The sequence below is a fragment of the Topomyia yanbarensis genome, chromosome 2 (assembly GCF_030247195.1).
Source record: "Topomyia yanbarensis strain Yona2022 chromosome 2, ASM3024719v1, whole genome shotgun sequence".
NCBI lineage: Eukaryota > Metazoa > Arthropoda > Insecta > Diptera > Culicidae > Topomyia > Topomyia yanbarensis.
In genome coordinates this window covers 66,289,875-66,310,453 of record NC_080671.1, presented here as the reverse complement: position 1 = coordinate 66,310,453, position 20,579 = coordinate 66,289,875, and the positions used below count along the sequence as shown (strand labels likewise).

The window sequence follows — 20,579 nt, the reverse complement described above, 5'->3', positions numbered from 1 at the left end:
TTCGTGAAAATGAAAATTCCAGTAATGATGATGATTTTCCCAAACGGTTCGTTTTCGAGAGGTTTTTATTTGTTCTTTGGCATTAGGATTAGCGATAATAATTCAAATCAAGGATACTACTGGGAAGTCACCTTTAGAAAAAGTCGATGTCGAAGTAAAATTTGGAACTATGCACGCATGCATTTCAGAGATAGTGTGTTATCCGGACCTGCGATTTCATTTCAACCCTTTTTGTGAAAATGGCGATACTTACAAATGTAAACATAAGGCTTTTTTCATACATGCGAATGAGGGCTTTGAAACGCAACCAATTAACCTAAAAATTTTGATTCTACGATATTGCTTTCTTAAACTACAGAAAAAAATACAACGAGCGAAACAGTATTTTTGTTTGTTTATTTAAAGTTTCGCCCTCCACGCTCCATGCAAACAAACAGGGCGATACTTTTTTTGCTAGCAGTTTAGAAGCTAAACTGTTATTTTCGTATTTTTTTAGGATTATCAAGCTGATACCAGCTGTAAATAGTAACAATGATCGCTATTGAAAAAACACGGACGAAATCGGTGGTGTAGAACGGTAGTTATTGTAAAAAAACGTAAGAACGATACTTCAATGCTGATAGGTGGGACCGAAAAAGTAAACAATCGCCAAAGGGGCGATACTATCATTTTGTAAATTTCAATAGCAAAAACAAATTTTAATTTAATAATTTCAAATACTTTATGAAGTTTTGGGTTTCGATCACTGAATCATGCAATCTAGGATATAAAAAACACAATAGTTCTTAAATAGGAAATAAAAATTTGGAAATATTCACTGTTGATTTTCTTTGAATGGTGTCACTGCTAGTATCGCCCTTTTCAAGAAAAAGCGTTGATTTCTTAGTTCTCAGTCGCGTTGGTAATTTAAGTAAAGTATAAACTTCAAATCGATTAAAAAAATGCGATTTTTTTGGCTCAGTACTACATATAACCCCTTTAGGAAAATTCAGTTTTCCCACCACAATTTAGATATTTTATTAACAGAGCATTAACAATAATTCGTAGCTATGCCTATTTTATGGGCCATTTTTTCGCTTCCCATTGATTTAATTTGAGATTTCTAGCACTGATGTTGTCCTATGCTGATTTGAGCGATTCTCTGAGTCCTGCCACTTTCCCATGTAGTATGTGTTATCAAAAACATCGCGAAGCATCAAGTTCTAAATGTTCTCAAACGATATAATATCCAAGAGAGTGATAAGAGTTATAAGAAATGTCTCATCACACTGTTAGGTGGATTAAAAGCGTTTTTATTCATATCTTTGGCTTTGTTTGGTCTATATACAATCAGAGATGCATTTTAACCCTTTGCGACGCGATTTTTTTTCCATTATTATTACTGTTATTTTTAGCTTTATATAGGTTTTCGGGGTCGCTCATTCTGAATCTGAGGTCGAAAATGTAAAATTCAAAATGGCGGATCCAATAAAGCGACTGTGCTTTGTCATCTGTTTCAATTGTCGCTAACAGCCGGAGTATTTCCTAAACTCTAGAAATCCTCCGTTATGTTTCCAGTTCACAGAAATGGCGATAAAAAAGAAGACAACTACCGCGGTATTACAACGCTAAGCGCAGTTCCTAAGCTGTTTGATATGACTGTGCTGGAACCCATCTTCAGCCACTGCAAACAGTATATCTCCGAGACTCAGTATGGATTTATGCCGAAACGTTCAACATCTACGAATCTTCTGTCGTTCACAGCATATGTGACAGATGCCATGTCTGACGGCCTTCAAACTGACGTTATTTACACGGACCTTTCGGCTGCATTTGACAAGAATAATCACGCTATTGCAGTGGCAAAGTTGGATAGGCTTGGCTTTGGTACTAACATTCTCCGCTGGATGCAATCGTATCATAGTAATCGTCGTCTGCCAGTCAAGATAGGTGATTGTGTATCCGAAGAGTTCTTCGCTTCATCTGGCATTCCACAAGGCAGCCATCTCGGTCCACTGATTTTTCTTCTGTATTTCAACGACGTCAACTTTTGTTTAGAAGAACCACGGTTGTCTTTCGCTGACGACCTCAAGTTATACCACAGAATCCGGAATACTGATGATGCAGCTTTCCTTCAACGCCAACTGGTAACCTTTGCGGAATGGTGCGAAATCAACCGAATGACCCTAAATCTCAAGAAATGCACGTCATTATGCTCTCCAGGAAAAAACGCCAAGTCGTTTCAAATACTGTCTAGCAGAATCCACGATTGACAGAGCGAATTGTGTCAAAGATCTTGGAGTTTTTCTCGATGAACAACTGACGTTTAAGCAACATATCAGCTATATTGTCGCAAAGGCATCACGTTGCTTGGGGTTCATTATGAGACTATCTAAGCACTTTTCAGATATCTAGTGCTTAAAATCTCTTTACTGCTCACTCGTTCGTTCAACACTGGAATACTGTTCATTTGCGTGGAATCCTCATTATCTCAACGGTGTCCATCGAATTGAGACAGTATAGCGCAGATTTGTTAGGTTTGTCCTTCGTCGATTGCCTTGGCACAACCCTCACCAGCTGCCAAGTTACGAAAGTCGTGGTTTGCTTATTGGACTAGACACATTGCAAGAGCGGCGGGACCTATCCCGTACTATGACGATTTCGGATATTTTGCACGATCGAATCGACTGTCCCGAACTTCTTAGTGTAATAAATATGAACGTTCGTCCTCGTTCTCTTCGCAATAATATATTCCTCAGATTACCTCTTCGCCGGACTAACTATGGAGTTAACGGTGCCATCATTGGTTTGTAGCGGACTTTCAACAGAGTGTCATTCGAGTTCGACTTTCACATTCCACGTAACAGATTACAATCTGACTTTTTAAATAGATTAAGAAATTATCATTAGGACCCCACTGTGTCTGTTGCTATTAACTATAAATAAATAGATAAATAAATAAATAAACATTTTACAAGGAGGTTTTCGCTGATTATGATTCCGACATTAGAATCGTAATCAGCGACCCCAAAAAATGCTCATTGCAACAAAATTCGTGAATTTCGAAAAAAAACATGTTCAGCCGCCATTTTGAATTTTCAAATTCTGTTATCAGAATCGTAATCAGCGACCTCAAAAACCAAATAAGCTATTTTTTGCTAGTTGAGAAGTTTCTCTTAATAGACCAACATAATAATAAACTTCATAATAAACATTTTTGCATATTTTGAAATTTGCAGTGTTGTCATATATGATATATTTCCAGTTTAAAACTGAAACTGTAAACTATATTTCCAGTTTAAAACTTAAACTGCATTTTTCTCACAATTCGTGTATTTTTTTTGAGTATGATTGTGTTATTGTGTTTCTCGGATAGTTTTACACATAAAACCATCTTATGCATCAAGGTAACTTGAGCCAATCCCCAGACACAGCCATTTCGTCGCTGTTGTGCTATCTCATGACAAGCGTCATTTAGCACATTTCGAGAAAAACGATTTTTAAAGTTTGAGATTGAATTTCTTGAAACTTATAAATGGTATAAAAAATTCAAAGAAGACAATTGATGCTTCTATCTATTCTGTATTAATCTCTCAAATATTACGAAGACCCGTTGACTATGTTGCGAGTTTTTACTATAAATGTAAACAAAAGTCGCACTTACACGTGTCATAGGTGTGTATTGATGACAAAATTTGTATGGCGTATCATAATTGTGCATGGAAAATTTTCCATAGAAAAAAATCATTAATTATTAACTTTTATTCATATCTTTTGCTTCTTTTGGTCTATAAAAATCGGTAAGATGCATTTTGAAGGGAATGAATCAGGGGATCTAGAAAAATAGTTATTTTTGATTACAGTGCTGCCAAATATCTTATATTTCCAGTTTAAAACATAAGCTGCTTTTTTCTCACAATTCGTGTATTTTTGTTTTGAAAGTGATCATGCCATTGTGGTCCTCAGATAGTTTTACACATTAAAACATTTTATACGTGATGATAACTTGAGCCAACCTTTTTTTTTTTTATAATTATTAAATTTATTTAGGCCCAAATGCGGTAGCTCAACGAGGCCGATTGTTCGTTTTTTACAATAAATATAAAAAAAAGACAACTATGTTAAGTTTTTTGTCGCGTTCATACGCAGCTTTCTGCTGCGTGTTGAGATCCTTTTTCTAGGGGGCGAAATATTGCCAGTGTTGTCCACTGCCATTTGAGGTTCGATCCGTTTGTCTTCTTTTGCGTTGTCGTTCATGTCAATGTCCTCATCCGTACTACTTTCCTGCTGCTCGCGGTCATATGTTCCAGTTTGTGTCTTACTCTTATCGGTCGTCATTGTATGTTCGTATTTTTCGGCATTCGTTTCGTTGTTGTTGTTGCTGATTGTTGGTGCTTGATCCGAAGATGTTGGTTTTGCAGCTGTTAGTGGTTTAGCGTAAGATGGTTCTGGGCTGATTTCAGTTGGATTGGTTAAGTATTCCTTAAGTTTCTACGCAAGGTTTTCCGAGGTGCAGCTTCTTCGTGCAGAACTGGCACGTAGGAATTTGCCCTGGGTACGTGACTAGTGATGTTTGATGAATGAGAACAACGTCACTTCCTAACGCTGTGACGGTTATGTATGAGGGAATTGGCTTGGTCAAACGCATTCTCACCACACGAACACCGTTAGGGATGCCCGGGAAAAAATTCCTCCAAGTCTCATGTGTAACGGAGTCTACTTCTCCGTATTTTTGCAAGCATTTTTTAATCGCGCCGTCAGGGGTACGCGTAGCCAAATCATGGACACGAACTTCTACAGCGCCGTTCTCGATGTATACGGGAATGCTATATTTAACATTGCCGCATTCGGCGGTGTGCTGCATGTTGTTTCGCGAGGCGAATGACTCAGCTTGGTTAATGTTATTGAACGAAATCAGCACGCAATGTTTGATATGATGCATTTGTAGGGTTTTCACTTCAGCCAGATTGAGTTTCATCTGCACTTTTAATAACTGTTCCACTTCCCGAATGGCTGGTCTTACGGGGCATTTCGAAAAATCAACAGCAACACAGTTCGGCCGCATCTGGGTTGCTTTTTGCTGGGCACCGTCACTCATCACTAAATCGCACAGTAGGTATAGGCTATTGTTATATAGACTGCTTGTATGATAGGCACCCATTGATTTTTATGTAGAATTGACCACCAATCTTACGACACAGTGATTTGAAGCAAAAAAATGAATTTTTCTCAGGTCATTTTTCGCTATATCTCAGTAACCAAGTAGAATGTCAAAATTCTGAAAACGTCACTTTGAAGATAATTTTTAAGACAGGTGATGTGGCATATCTAACTCAGTTTACTCCAAAATGGCGTTTGTCATAAGATAGCACAACAGCGACGATTTGAAGTAAATAATTATTTTTTTCTCAGCACGTTTCTCGCTATATCTCAGTAACCAAGCAGAACGTCAAAATGCTGAAAACGCCACAATCGAGCATTTTTTTTTTAATTTCACCATTGATTCAAAAAAATTGAATTGAAATTTTTTTGAAATTATGAACAATTATAACTTTTTAATAATAGAAGCTAGAGTTTTTATGCGTTAGAAGAAAAGGTTAGTCCTCGAAATTTATCTCAAAGTTATGTTAACGAAAAATAACTGCTGAAGCTATGCTACAAATTTAGGTTTTTAAGAATTGATGCTTGGCAGTATGCTTAAATTACGTTCACGGTGGATGATATAGAAAATATAGTTTTGTTCTTACGATAATATTTCACACTTTGCAAGACTTCTATTCCTTTTAATAGTGGGTAGGGTAGTTCTAAATTTGTTAAAATCAAAATATTAACCTTTTAATGGTCAAAAAATTGAAAAAAAAAATTAAATCGAAGAAAAAATGTTACTCAATATGGTTTGGTAGATTAGAGACGACCGCGTTCAGATTATCTACTGCCTCGCATAATTTTGCTGGAGTGTGATAGAAGCAGCGGAACCTTAAAACCAGACAGTTGATATTACTCAACACTCAAATATTTAAGAAGAGAAACGGAAAGGGATCGTCGGTTCCGCGACAGACCTTACACTCGTTTACTATGTGTAATCGAGAAAGATATGCGAGCATGGAGACGGTGGAGTAGCGGTCATAAACGAAACAAAACTGAAACTGTCAATACATTCAATCATGACTCGAAACAGTTAGTTCGAATGATTTTGATGTTTAGTTAATTTTGGCTTACCTATCCTATTTTTTCTAGTATGCATTTTATCTTAAGACAGATAACAAGGTTAGGATATGAACTATGTATATGAAGCTGTCAATAAACGTACGGTCGTAGCTTTAACACAAAAGGTAGACATAACACAAATAAATGATCACTTGTACTAAACATACATATAGGCGCCGCCTGCTAGACTATTACCCGAAGGCCCTCAAGCTACCGTACCTCTACCTTTTCGCTTGACCTAGAACTGCCTGATAGCGAATAGTGTCTGTATTTTGCTAAACATACAAACTATTTTAGTCGCACGATTCGTGCTTGCAACGCACGAACCACAAAGTTGCAACCGTCTAATCATCACTTTGGTGTGTCTATTTGCAAACAAGTTAGCCTAGCTGTTTTTTCGGCACACTAAAATGCGCATACATATACGGTCTACAGGGTGTGGTGCAACTGCTAACCGAAAATAAATCTTCCATTCGACCTTCCACAAATAAAGCACATTCAATTCGTGAAGCGTTCAAAATCACGCGATCCTTCTGGGCGTGCGGTGGGTTGCTATCTCCTTTCTTCCGTAATTACGTGATGTGAAGTAATTTGCATATCATACATCCTTTTCGGAAAAAGGCGGAGAAGGTTCCATTCTGGCATGTTTTAAACTTTTCATTAAATTCTTAACCTAACTCTGGTTGACCTTGGCATCTATTGTCAGGAAATGTATATAAAGGTCGCCGAATGTGCGACGCGGTTCGCTGGTACTGTGACAGACTAGCTTTTTTTGCATAGCCCAAATAAAACCTACACAGGGCAGTGAATAAATGATTGGCAGTCGAGCTGATTCGCGAGACACGATCACTGTCGCCGTCGCTGTTGTCGTCGTCGTATAGGCTTGCGGCACTTGTTTGTATACACGCGCTGCTATAAACCTCAGCCCAACCTGATTAACTAAATCAGCGTGTGCCAAATTAATGGCTGCCAGCGTGGTGTCACCCGGTCACACAACTATTGGTTCCGTTCATGAAGTGCGACTCGTTGGTCACTCAGGGCGGCGACGACAGTGCTTCGAACTTGGGTGAATCCGGCGTCGATTGTATTTTTGGCTGTGCCGATAGCGCAAATAACTGTAACGATCTAGGTTTGCTGTTGTAATGGCCTTGTGTAAAAAATAAAAGAAAAAAATGATTGAGAATAGCAAGTTGCAAGTCTTCGAGCTGGATTCGAACCAGCGACCTACGAATAACTAATCGAAGGAACCTACTCGGAACGAAGCTCCCCGCTCTACCAATTGAACTATCGAAGAGCTCAAAGCTGGCTAAATCGATCGAAACATAAGATTCTGGCACAAAAAAAGCTTACGCGGCAAATGATTTTTGATTACATGACACAAGTGGTCGCGAATAATGCATTATGAGTCGCGCATACCTATCTCGTTTTCATCGTGCATTCAACAGCATCAAATCACAGTCTCTACGCATCGCTCGATCGAGATAGAAGTGTTTTGTTTTCGGTCTGTTGGAAAAAGAACAGTGCAGTAATCCGCGTTCAAGGTTATTTTACCATTCTCTGCCTCTTCGAGGTTTGGACTTTTATTTTCTTTTGTGCGTGTGTTAACCGTTAGGCCACATTCCTCAACCTTTTGTTCGTAAAGCGAGGATTGAACAATAACCAGCTATTTAAGCTGGACTGGTGCGTCGTGGGAAACGAGTATACAGATAAGTGAAATCTACCTTTTTGATACATTTACGGCTTTTTCCCGTCTGCGCGGGTGCTGACCCCGTGCGTTGACGGTGTCGATGGCTTCCTCCCCGGATGGCCAAATGGAGATCGAGTCGACTCCTAAGGCTCTCCCCCGACCCAAACAATATCCAGAGCTCTCGACCGGTCCCTTTGTGGTCTTCTTTCGGCCCAAAACAAAATCGCTGAATCTATTACAGATTTCAAAAGACCTAACGGAACGGTTCTCGGCTGTGATCGAAATAAAAAAGGTCCGCTCAGACAGGCTGAGGGTCGTGCTGACTAACTCAAAGCAGGCAAACGATATTGCTTGCTGCGAGCACTTTACGAAGGACTATCACGTGTATATTCCAGCTGTGAAAGTACAGTCTGAAGGCGTTGTCACCGATGACAGTTTGACATGCGAGGATCTGCTGCAGTACGGGGTTGGCCGTTTCAGAGACCGCTTACTTCAGCCAGTGAAAATACTCGAGTGCAAGCGCTTGCACTCAGTAGTAGTTGCGGGGGATGGTTCAAAAACGTACCCCCAATCAAACTCTTATCGGTTGACCTTCGCTGGTACCGCTTTGCCAAATTACGTCCTCTTGCACAAGGTTCGTCTGCCTGTGCGTCTGTTTGTGCCGCGGGTCATGAATTGCACAAAGTGTAAACAATTGGGTCACACAGCCACCCATTGTAGCAATAAGGCCCGCTGTGGAAAATGCGGGGAGAATCATCTAGATGATTCGTGCAGTAAGAATGCTGAGAAGTGTCCTTACTGTGCAGAGAATCTGCATGATATCTCGGCATGTCCCGCGTACAAACTACGCGGGGATAAAGTAAAACGTTCCCTTGCTGGACGATCCGAACGTTCTTTTGCAGAAATGCTAAAGAATGCTACACCACCAACCTCAACAAACATCTATGCTCACTTGCCTCCTAACGAGGGCGAGGCTGATGACCCACAAGAGGGAACATCTACTAGGGCGCCTAGAAGTTATAGGAAGAGGAGGAACATTTCCTCTCCTAAAGTTCGTTGTAAAGGCCAGAAGGTATCCCTTGACGGGACTCAGAAAGTCACATCTATTGGAAGTGTTGCAACCAAACCGAAGCAATTAGCTCCTGGTCTCGGAGGATTAAACTCAGAGAAGGAGTTCCCAGCACTTCCCGGAACATCAAAAATCCCAAGTGTTCCTCTGTTTCAGTTCGAGAATAATCGCGGCACTGGAATTATCAAACTCTCGGACATTGTGGACTGGATAATAAAAACTTTCAATATAACTGATCCTATTAAAAGTCTGTTGTTAGCTTTTCTCCCTACAGTAAGAATATTTTTGAAGCAGTTGACTGCTAAATGGCCCCTCCTTTCAGCGATTGTATCCTTCGATGGCTAACTCATCGAACGAGGTCACGGATTTGATCACTGTTCTACAGTGGAATTGCAGAAGTATCATCCCGAAAATCGATTCCTTCAAAATTTTAATAAATAATTTGAGTTGCGATGCATTTGCATTATGTGAAACTTGGTTAACTTCCGACATAGATCTCAACTTCCACGACTTTAATATTATTCGCCTGGATCGAGACACCCCCTATGGAGGAGTGCTTTTGGGGATCAAAAAGCGCTATTCCTTCTACAGAATTAACCTTCCCTCGATAACAGGTATTGAAGTTGTCGCTTGTCAAGTAACAACCAAAGGCAAAGATCTTTGCATAGCTTCCATATATATTCCCCCCAACACCGCGATTGGGCATCGCCGGCTACATGACATCATAGAATCCCTGCCTGCACCGCGACTAGTTTTAGGCGACTTTAACTCTCACGGTACGGAATGGGGTTGCCTTTATGATGATAACCGTTCCTCTTTAATTCACAATATTTGCGACAACTTCAACATGACAATTCTAAACACGGGTGAAATGACACGGATTCCTCCCCCACCAGCGCGCCCAAGCGCATTAGATTTATCCCTTTGCTCGACCTCGCTAAAGTTAGAATGCGCGTGGAAGGTAATCCCTGATCCCCACGGTAGCGACCATCTGCCGATCGTAGTCTCAATCAATAACGGCTCAAGGCCATTGGAAACAATCAATATTTCGTATGACCTCACACGAAATATCGATTGGAAGAGCTATGCTGCCGCGATATCCGACAACATCGAATCTACTCAAGAACTTCCTCCGGAGGAAGAGTACAGCTTTTTGGCTGGCTTGATTCTCGACAGCGCGAATCAAGCTCAGACTAAGCCAGTACCCGGCGCGAACATACAAAAACGTTCTCCCAATCCCTGGTGGGATAAAGAGTGCTCAGACGTGTACGCAGAGAAGGCCGCCGCGTTTAAGACCTTCCGGAACGACGGGTTACCCGCTAGTTTTCGACAGTACGCGACGTTAGACAAGCGAATGAAGAGTTTGATGAAAGCCAAAAAACGCGGTTATTGGCGCCGGTTCGTCGACGGATTAACGAGAGAAACATCGATGAGCACTCTTTGGGGAACAGCCCGACGTATGCGAAATCGAAACAGTACTAATGAGAGCGTGGAATATTCAAACCGTTGGATATTCGATTTCGCCAAGAAGGTTTGTCCGGATTCCGCCCCGGCACAGAAGATCTACCGCGCCGCGTCCCGTCACGATAACGCGAACGAAACACCTTTTTCGATGGTGGAGTTCTCACTTGCTCTCTTGTCGTGTAACAATAAAGCTCCAGGGCCAGACAGAATCAAATTCAACTTGTTGAAGAATCTGCCAGACTCTGCCAAGAGACGCTTGTTGAACTTATTTAATAAGTTTCTTGAGGCTAACATTGTCCCACACGATTGGAGGCAAGTGAAGGTCATCGCCATCCAAAAACCAGGAAAACCAGCCTCCGACCACAATTCGTATCGACCGATCGCAATGCTATCTTGTATCCGGAAGTTGTTCGAGAAAATGATCCTATCCCGCCTCGACAATTGGGTCGAAGCAAATGGCTTACTGTCAGATACACAATTTGGCTTTCGCAAAGGCAAAGGGACGAATGATTGTCTTGCGTTGCTCTCAACCGAAATTCAAATGGCCTATGCTAGTAAAGAGCAGATGGCATCAGTGTTCCTAGATATAAAGGGGGCTTTTGATTCAGTTTCTATCAACATTCTTTCAGAGAAGCTGCACCAGCATGGTCTTTCAGCGACTTTAAACAACTTTTTACTAAACTTGTTGTCGGAAAAGCACATGCATTTTTCGCATGGTGACTTATCGACATCACGATTTAGCTACATGGGCCTTCCCCAGGGCTCATGTCTAAGCCCCCTGTTATACAATTTCTACGTCAACGACATTGATGAATGTCTTGACAAATCCTGCACGTTAAGACAACTTGCAGACGATGGCGTGGTGTCTGTTACGGGACCCGAAGCTGTCGATCTACAAGGACCATTACAGAATACCTTGGACAATTTGTCTGCATGGGCTATTAAGCTGGGTATCGAATTCTCCACGGAGAAAACTGAGCTAGTTGTATTTTCTAGGAAGCGTGAACCAGCACAACTACAGCTTCTATTAATGGGTCAAACTATAGCTCAGGTCTTCACAGTAAAATATCTAGGGGTCTGGTTCGACTCGAAAGGTACTTGGGGATGCCATATTCGGTATCTGAAACAGAAATGCCAGCAAAGGATCAACTTTCTTCGTACAATAACCGGAACGTGGTGGGGTGCCCACACAGGAGACCTAATTAGGTTGTATCAAACAACGATACTGTCGGTACTGGAATACGGATGCTTCTGCTTTCGATCCGCCGCGAACATACATTTCATCAAACTCGAAAGAATTCAGTATCGTTGTTTGCGTATCGCCTTAGGGTGCATGCAGTCGACCCATACGATGAGTCTCGAAGTCCTGTCGGGCGTTCTCCCGCTGAAAAATCGATTTTGGGAACTCTCATATCGATTGCTCATTCGATGCGATATCTTGAACCCGTTGGTGATTGAAAATTTCGAAAGGCTTGTTGAGCTCAATTCTCAGACCCGTTTTATGTCCCTGTACTTTGACTACATGGCGCAAAATATTAATCCTTCTTCTTACAATCCCAACCGTGTGCATTTCATAAATACTTCTGAATCTACTGTTTTCTTCGACACATCCATGAAAGATGAGATTATTGGAATTCCGGACCATATACGCCCACAAGTGGTTCCAAATATTTTTTATAATAAATTCCGAGAAGTCGACTGTTCTAAGATGTTTTATACTGACGGATCAAACCTCGAAGGGTCCACTGGCTTCGGTATTTTCAATCAAAAGTTCACCGCCTCCTACAAACTCAGTGACCCTGCTTCAGTTTACGCCGCAGAACTAGCTGCTATTCAGTATACCCTTGGAGTCATTGACACATTACCCGCAGACCATTACTTCATCGTCTCGGATAGTCTGAGTTCTATTGACGCTATTCGCTCGATGAAACATGGAAAGCATTCCTCGTATTTTTTGGGGAAAATACGGGAGCTACTGAGTGCTTTATCTGACAAATCTTTCCAGATTACCTTGGTGTGGGTCCCTTCTCATTGCTCCATTCCGGGCAATGAGAAGGCGGACTCCTTAGCTAAGGTGGGTGCCATTGAAGGTGACGTTTTTGAAAGACCAATTTGCTTCCACGAATTTTTCAGTATTACTCATCAGAGAACCCTCGAAAGTTGGCAAACCTCGTGGAGCAATGGGGAGCTAGGAAGGTGGCTACATTCGATAGTCCCTAAGGTATCGACGAAACCTTGGTTCAAGGGGATGGATGTGGGTCGTGACTTCATTCGTGTGATGTCCCGACTCATGGCGAACCATTACACGCTGGATGCACATCTCCGACGTATTGGGCTCGTGGAGAGTGGTATCTGCGCTTGTGGCGACGGTTATCACGATGTAGAGCACATAGTCTGGGCGTGCACCGAGTACAGTTCCGCCAGGTCTCGGCTTATGGACACCCTCCGGGCCCGAAGAAGACCACCCAACGTCCCGGTTCGAGATGTGTTGGCAAGCCGCGATGTCCTCTATATGTCCCTTATATACACCTTCATAAAAACCATCAATATCCAACTTTAACTGCCCCTTTTTCCTTATCATTCTCAGAAGCGCTCTCTTCCACCTGTACCATACACCCACGATGGTTTGATGCGACTCCAAGGCGACACAAAACATCCCTGTCGAATGAGCCAACAAACACGGGACCTAAAGCACGAACATCACACGCACAACTCGAAATGTAGCCGATCAACATCTGAGCCGCACTACGAAATCGTCTGGAGAAACCCCTGCCATCTCGAGAACGACCACCCGGCGTCCCAGTACATGATTCTTCCTGATGAAGACCACCCTGATTCTGTAATCCATCCGTTGATCTCCCGAAGTCTGAAACTGAAATAATGTTCTCCCCCTGCCATGTTTGTCCACCCTACTTCCCCTGACTCTTATACACAGAAGTAACACCCCTTCCCCCCCCCCCCCCCCAAATATCTTCATGAAGCATTTAGCTCTTCTTGCCTTTTCTAGTTGTAACTATTATATTATATGATCTCGTTGAAAATGCCCAACTCTACTACCACATAAAATAACTCTAATTAATGTCTCCGAATCTTTACAAAATTTAATCACGCCCTCTAATTATTTCTACTTTTAAGATAGTCGTAAAAATTTTCCCCCTTAGTTAAACATTATTTGCTCCAATAATCTCATTGCTAAAAATGTCAAACCATATTGCCATAAAAACTAAATGACCCCTCTAATCTTACGAAAATTATACTACCCCCTTGTGTATATGGGTCATTCCATGCGAAGTGATCAAGGCACGTGTAATCGACCTCCACGGATTTGAACAAAATTTAGAGGAATTGTTCATCTAGGGCCAATATATAAAAACCCAAATTTTTGTGACAATTGAACCACCCCTCGGGTCATGGGAGCACCCCCCGTTTTGGCAAATTGTCAAAACCCTTGATTTTCTTTTGATCATATCTCCGGTTCTATTTACTCTAGAATCAAACCACAGGATGGATTTTGAAGAAAATTGTTCAAGGAGTCTATAAAAAATATTATTTTTTGCCGACAGTGTTGCCAAGTATGCAATTTTTTCAGTTAAATATTAAAAGTTAATTTTTCTCAAAATACGTATATTTTAATTTTGAAAATTTTAATGCCATCGCGTTCCTCAGACATTTTTACATAAAAAACACTTATCATCTCAATATAATATGAGCGCATCCTGAGATACACCGTTTTGAAGAGAAAAAACCGCAATTTCCCATATAAAATCGCAAGCGCACAACACTAAAAAACCAACTTGAGTATTCTGAGTTCAAACATAATTTTTCGTGAAGTAGACGAGAAATGATGAAAAACTACGTATTTGGTTTGCTTCTAGCAGATCAGGGTCGATTTTTATGACAGTTTGAAGATTTTCTCAATTTTGGCCAATAAAAATGGATTTTTATATGAGAAAATCGGAGTTTTTCCCTTCAAAACGGTATATCTCAGGATGCGCTCATATTATATTGGGATGATAAGTGTTTTTTATGTAAAAATGTCTGAGGAACGCGATGGCATTAAAATTTTCAAAATTAAAATATACGTATTTTGAGAAAAATTAACTTTTAATATTTAACTGAAAAAATTGCATAGTTGGCAACACTGTCGGCAAAAAATAATATTTTTTATAGTCTCCTTGAACAATTTTCTTCAAAAGCCATCTTGTGGTTTGATTCTAGATTAAATAGAACCGGAGATATGATCAAAAGAAAATCAAGGGTTTTGGCAATTTGCCAAAACGGGGGGTGCTCCCATGACCCGAGGGGTGGTTCAATTGACACAAAAATTTGGGTTTTTATATATTGGCCCTAGATGAACAATTCCTCCAAATTTTGTTCAAATCTGTGAAGGTCGATTTCAAGTTTGCATCTTTTTTTGATCACTTCGCGTGGAATGACCCATATGTATAGCTATAAATTAGCCTTAGTTTAATTTCAAAAATCAATATGTAAGCCCCTAGTTTTAAGTAATTTAAAATGTAAAACAAAACAAAATTGGCACCTTTAAGCTAACGCAAACCTGCCTTATCAAATAAACGAATTGAAAAAAAAAAAAAACAGCATCAAATGTCGAATAAAGACAACACCTTCGATAGCTCAGTTGGTAGAGCGGTGGACTGTAGATTGGGCCCCGTAGGTTCGTGTCGTAGTTATCCATAGGTCGCTGGTTCAAATCCGGCTCGAAGGATAAACTTTTTGCATGCATTATGAATATTTTAGAAAAGAGCCGTTGATTATACATATATAAAAAAAACTTTCTTTTTACTATCTTTTGAAAACCATATTTGCAATAAATTCTACATTGTGTTCCCTATTTTGTAGGGTCATAGTTTGTCCTTTACAGTTTGGATGACGGTCGACTTTTAAGTTCCTCTATCCACTTATAACCTCTCAGTTTTTGCTTCCCATTGATTGTTTTTTTTTTTTTTTTTTTTTCGAGAGTTGTCCTACTGGAGCTGTAGAGCTAGGTTCTTGGAAGGGCTCCCCGTCAGAATCACATACTACAATTTGCAGACGAGACAGGCAATGTCGCCCAATAAAACACTGCAATAGGCCAATTGTAGCGGGCCGTGATTCTGAATGTGATATTCATTGTACGGTTCAGGCATGTGCGGGCGTAGGGAATCGCGTGTATCATCGCGAAGGGCTCGAACATTTGTACGTTAATGTGCTCGATCGCGTGTGCGTTTGTATGTCGCGTGTGCTAACGTGTAACTTCGCGTGCATGAATTCTATTTCATAACCGTGTGCCTTTCGCATATTCGCGTGTGTTTTAGAATAATCGCGCGCGGACCGTGAATCTGATACTTAATTTTTTGTGTACGGTTCAGATTCCAGAAGGAAGTGGGTTCTTCCATATCATTAGAGTTCCCAATCATGTCGTCGTAGAACGCGTGGTCTAGTGGATATGAGCTTTATTTTTTTTTTGATTGGTCCAACTGAATGTATAGACCTAAATTGCTAGAATGAAGGTTAAAGATTTCCGGACGTGACCGATTCATGATCGCGCATTTGCGGGTTGGCGTTTGAGATCGCGTTTGTAACTTCGTAAGTACTAAAACGTTCACACAATTGCCGCAGTGTTATCAAGTTTACGCGATCGCGGGCATAGGTGTGCGTAGATGATCGCGAAGGGCTTAAGCGTTCGTATGTTGACGTGTTTGTCGCGTGTATGTGACTTCGCATGTATAAATTCGATTTTGAAACCCTGCGGCGATTCAAATATTCGCGGACCGTCATTCTGATCTTTAGTTTTCGGTGTACGGATCACATTCTGACAGGGAGAGAGTTACCCCATATCACTAGAGTTTCCGGTCATGTCGCCATGGAACGATTTGTCTAGTGGATATGGTAGTTATTTTCAATTTTATTATTTTTTTAATAATTAACAAGGACCTAGATTGTTTGTACCGAGGATAGATACTTCCGGACGATCCCGATTCATGATGGCGCGAGCGCGGGAGTTTGTAGGTTGACACTTGAGATCGTGTTGGTAAGTTTATGAGTGCTGAGATTTTCACCTTATCACCGGGGTGTAATCATGTTTGCGAGTTCGAATGTTGCTTGGAAAATCGCGAGGGGCTCTAACGTTTGTGCGCTGACGTGATTTTGTAACGTGTGTTCTTGAATGGTTGCGCGAACCGTGAGTCTGATATTAAATTTTCAGTGCGCGGTTTGAATTCTGGCAGAGAGTGGGATTGTTTATATCGATAGGGTTCCCGGTCATGTCGCCATGAGACGTGTTGTCTAATAGGTATGGGCGTATTTTCTTAAATGGTCCAGCTGAAGGCATGGACCTAGGCTTCTAGGATCAAGGATAGACTTTCGGACATGACCGATTCGTAATCGCGTGCACGATGGCATTTTTGTAGGTTCCCGCTGAGACCGCGTTTGAGAATGTGTGAGTGTTAAGACGTTCACTATCACCATCTTTGTTGACCCAGCTGAAGGCGGGTGTAGAATGGCAGTATAGGACTCGAAAAGAAGAAATAAAAGACAATATATGAGAGACGTAATAGATTAGATAGGTACAAGATACAGCTGAAGTTATGATCATCACATGAGACATACATTAGTACTTCAAACACTACTAATACTTGAATAGCCAATCACCACACATAGCACATCCTTTCTCAATTATCTATTTGTTACTGGTTGATTGTTGGTTATGAGCTGGTGAATAGAGGAAAGGTATAGAACAGACAAAAGGCTCATATCAGCCCTCCCGGCCTCCCCGACACACCACTATCGAGGCGTATTGTAATCAACATCTTGAAGCGGGCTTCTTATATAAATCAAATCCTCAGTAGTCATAATGTTTGGTGGATTATTAACATGAGAACTAATTAACCTCTAGTAGTAGAACTTGGTGCAAATAAAAACTAAAAAGAGCGAAGGTCCTTATATTTAGATAACTCTATTGAATATATTGTGGCTTGATGATGTTTACAATACCGTCAATCCCATCAACCTGCGAGAGGGAGTTTTTGCTTCCCATTGATTGTTGTATAAAAACCGAGTGTAAAATCATTTCCAACCAGATATGGCAAATTTGCCCGCTGAGTGATTGTAACGTTTTCTAGGAAAATGGTAACTGGTGAGGTATCCGGACAGAACATTTTTTTCTCGTTTTGGTGCTTGAACAAAACGAATTTAAATGTTGCCGAGTCTTTCTTCTGTTCGTGAGGTAGAACATTGATGGTAGGTTGAAACGGATCTAAAGCTCATGGAAGCCAATATTATACAGTTCCATCATTTACGGAATTACGCAGATATTGTTCAACCGAGCAATTTGATTGTTTTTAACAACCTGCAGCACGTTGAGTGATTAAACGTTGTTACTACGCACTTTCGATAAAATTACTACCAGTTAAATGTCGAAATAAGGAGAGGTGATGTACGTTATGCTTGTAACCTGTTCAAATTTCTTCTCAAATAGTTCCAACGATGTTAGTGCCCCAAGAGAAATATTATGTAAGGTTTGTTTGTAAGGTACAAAATGACTCGAATGCTGTTTGGCCGAACGCTATTTGACCGAACGCTATTTAGCCGACTCCCATGACTTTACACTTTGTTTAAAAAAAGGTTCTTTTCTGGTTTCTCATCACATTTAATCGACATTTTTTTTAAATTGGATGCCCCATGCACCAAAAATGAGCTTTGCTTTAGAAGATGAATTTCGGGCAGCTAATTGCGAAAGGTTTAGTTGAGCAAAAAGATATTTTTGATAAAAAATTCAAAAATTATGAAAAGTTGTTTAAGCGTTCAAAACTGAACAAATTAAAAGAAAAATGAAGCTGATATGTCAACCCATTCATCAAAAGATTAAAATAAAAAAACAGATAAAGAAAATATCCTATAGATGCGACCTTATTTGTAACGAATGTGATTTATTTGTGTTAAACTGAATACTCTTAGTTCATTTTTGTATATTCGTTGTAATTGGTATAAAGATAGTGTGGATATTTTCCTTCTTTTTACCATGAGCTGCTCCTTCTACACGCTTCCTTTAACTGTCTACAGAAACAATGAACAATATTTTTCATACCTAGCACAGAGCTCGATAAGGTCTTCAGTTTTCAGAGAGAGAGAGAGAGAAAACATAGAACATTGATAGACGACATGAGTTCATTTTGGGTTTATAAACTTGGTCTTTTAAAAAAATGTTTAACCTTTATAATATAATTTATTAATTGCATTTTAGTTTTTACCTTGTGCTACACCAGTGTAGTGCAAAAAAGGAGATGGTGGACCTCTTAAATTACCTTTTTAGTCACGAAAATTGACAAAGGTTTATATATGAGTTGTTGGATATCTCGACTCAAAAGAGAATCCAAAAAAAAATTTTTTACAGGCTTGAGCTTTTCCGTATTATGTCTGTTTCCGTATTGTTAAAATACAATATTCATTTGTAGTTCTTGATGTAACTGTCTGTATCGTTTTTTGAGATATTTGGTAACATTTAACGGAATAACAGACTTTCATATCTGTTATTTCGCCGAACATTTCCAAATAATCTTAGTTTACAAATAACTTGTTTCTCGCAAATAATTCTTGCATAGATCTGGTTGCGCTGAGACATGATGTTGCTCTCATAAGCCTAAGATTAACTCTTATCTCAGATGAATCGACTTTAACAATACCCAGACAGAGGGTTGAGAATGACTTGAACCAGGCGCGGTACGGGCAAATGACATTAGATTTTTTGTTCGTGTTGCAATCGAAAAAATTCCAGATTGTAATAGAGCCACGGTAGGTAGCGTTTTTTTTCATCGCATCGAGTATTGACTGAATTTTGGGAACAAAAAATATATTTTGCAGCTCATTCTACTGTAACCAGCGTAAATAATTTTTTTTTTTATTTCGATTATAGAGGTTTTAACCTTAAGGTCATTCGCCTCTTCGGGTTAGAAAAATCTGTTATGAAAAATTTCTTACCCTATGTGCGGGGTCGGGACTCGAACCCAGGTGCGTAAATAATTGTTGTTCGACATCTTCGCTAATAAAAAAAAGGTTAATCGCTCGACTGTCTTAAGATTTCACAATTCCACCGTATTTTTAATTAGTTTAATAAACAAATAAATGGTGAGCTTGACGAAAATGCTTATAGTTTTGTGATAAGCAAGCTATTAATAAGCTTACTGTTTATAGTATGTACCTACTGTGTGAAAAAAGCAATCTTACCTTTTCGTACTATTCTGATCAGGAAGTTCGTTTGTACTTTTGACAAAATAAATCAACTATTCGATTCTTTCCTCAGCTAAGAATTTAGCTTTCTTCCATTAAGTATTTCACTCAGTCCACAAAATTTATTGTTGCACTTGATACTACAATTTCTTTTTATTGATCGAAACAATTTGGTTTGTCAAAAGAAATCCGACTCCAGCATCGAACTAACACAGGTACCAGTAATGTAAAATGATAACATTCGCACACCATAAACACTCACGTTGGTATGGATTTGTTTACGTTTTGCTCTCGCGCGCGAAAGCAACAAAGCACGCACACTCTGTTGGAGCAAACGTAAATATTACCCACATCCACATAAATTGAGTGGCAAAGAGAAATGCACGATGACAGCAGCAGTACCACAGTACTCACGGAAGCTAACGAAAAAAAAATTCTCGCTGTAGCGCTAGCGGCTGGCCCTTTGCGCAATCTTTTTCACACCACCTCGTCGACCGGAAACTTAATTTTTTCACGAAATACGACGAATTCTTGCGCACCCGATGTTAGTCATACTGCACGGCACTAATTTCGAACGTAAGATGGCAATAAAAATGAAAATAAACGCACACACCGATTGAAAACCGAACAAAGTTTGGCTGGTATCGTCGCGGCTTTCAAAGATGGCCAGAGAACGAATCTTTTGAATCAAAACTTTCGGAATTTTGTGCGGGTTTGACGTTTGCGGTAAAATGCAGGGTTGCTCAGTTTTGGTGGTAAGTTACTCCCTGTGGCTGAAAGTGCAGAAAGCTCATAATATGCCGTTTCATATTAAGATTTCTGACAGCTCATTTACAACCACAGATGCAAAGTCAAACCAAAGGAGTTTGGTTTGTTTGCCTCACGAAATACCTAACCTCAACCGGTTTTTGCAGTGCATTTTTTTTGTTTTCCTCACGAAATAATTCG

At 40.2% G+C, this 20,579-nt stretch overlaps 1 protein-coding gene and 1 non-coding gene across 2 annotated transcripts in view; one reads left to right on the top strand and one right to left on the bottom strand.

Moving 5' to 3' along the window:
• The window catches only part of LOC131678247 (tubulin monoglutamylase TTLL4-like), an 84,785-nt gene extending 64,453 nt beyond the window's left edge, over positions 1-20,332 (bottom strand). The window contains exon 1 of the mRNA XM_058958248.1: positions 19,629-20,332. The gene's annotated coding sequence lies outside the window, so the exon portion shown is untranslated. The remainder of the gene's footprint in view (positions 1-19,628) is intronic.
• Trnay-gua (transfer RNA tyrosine (anticodon GUA)) lies at positions 15,031-15,132 on the top strand. The gene is made up of 2 exons: positions 15,031-15,067; positions 15,097-15,132. It is a non-coding gene; the product is annotated as a tRNA-Tyr (tRNA).
• Positions 20,333-20,579: the final 247 nt, after the last annotated feature.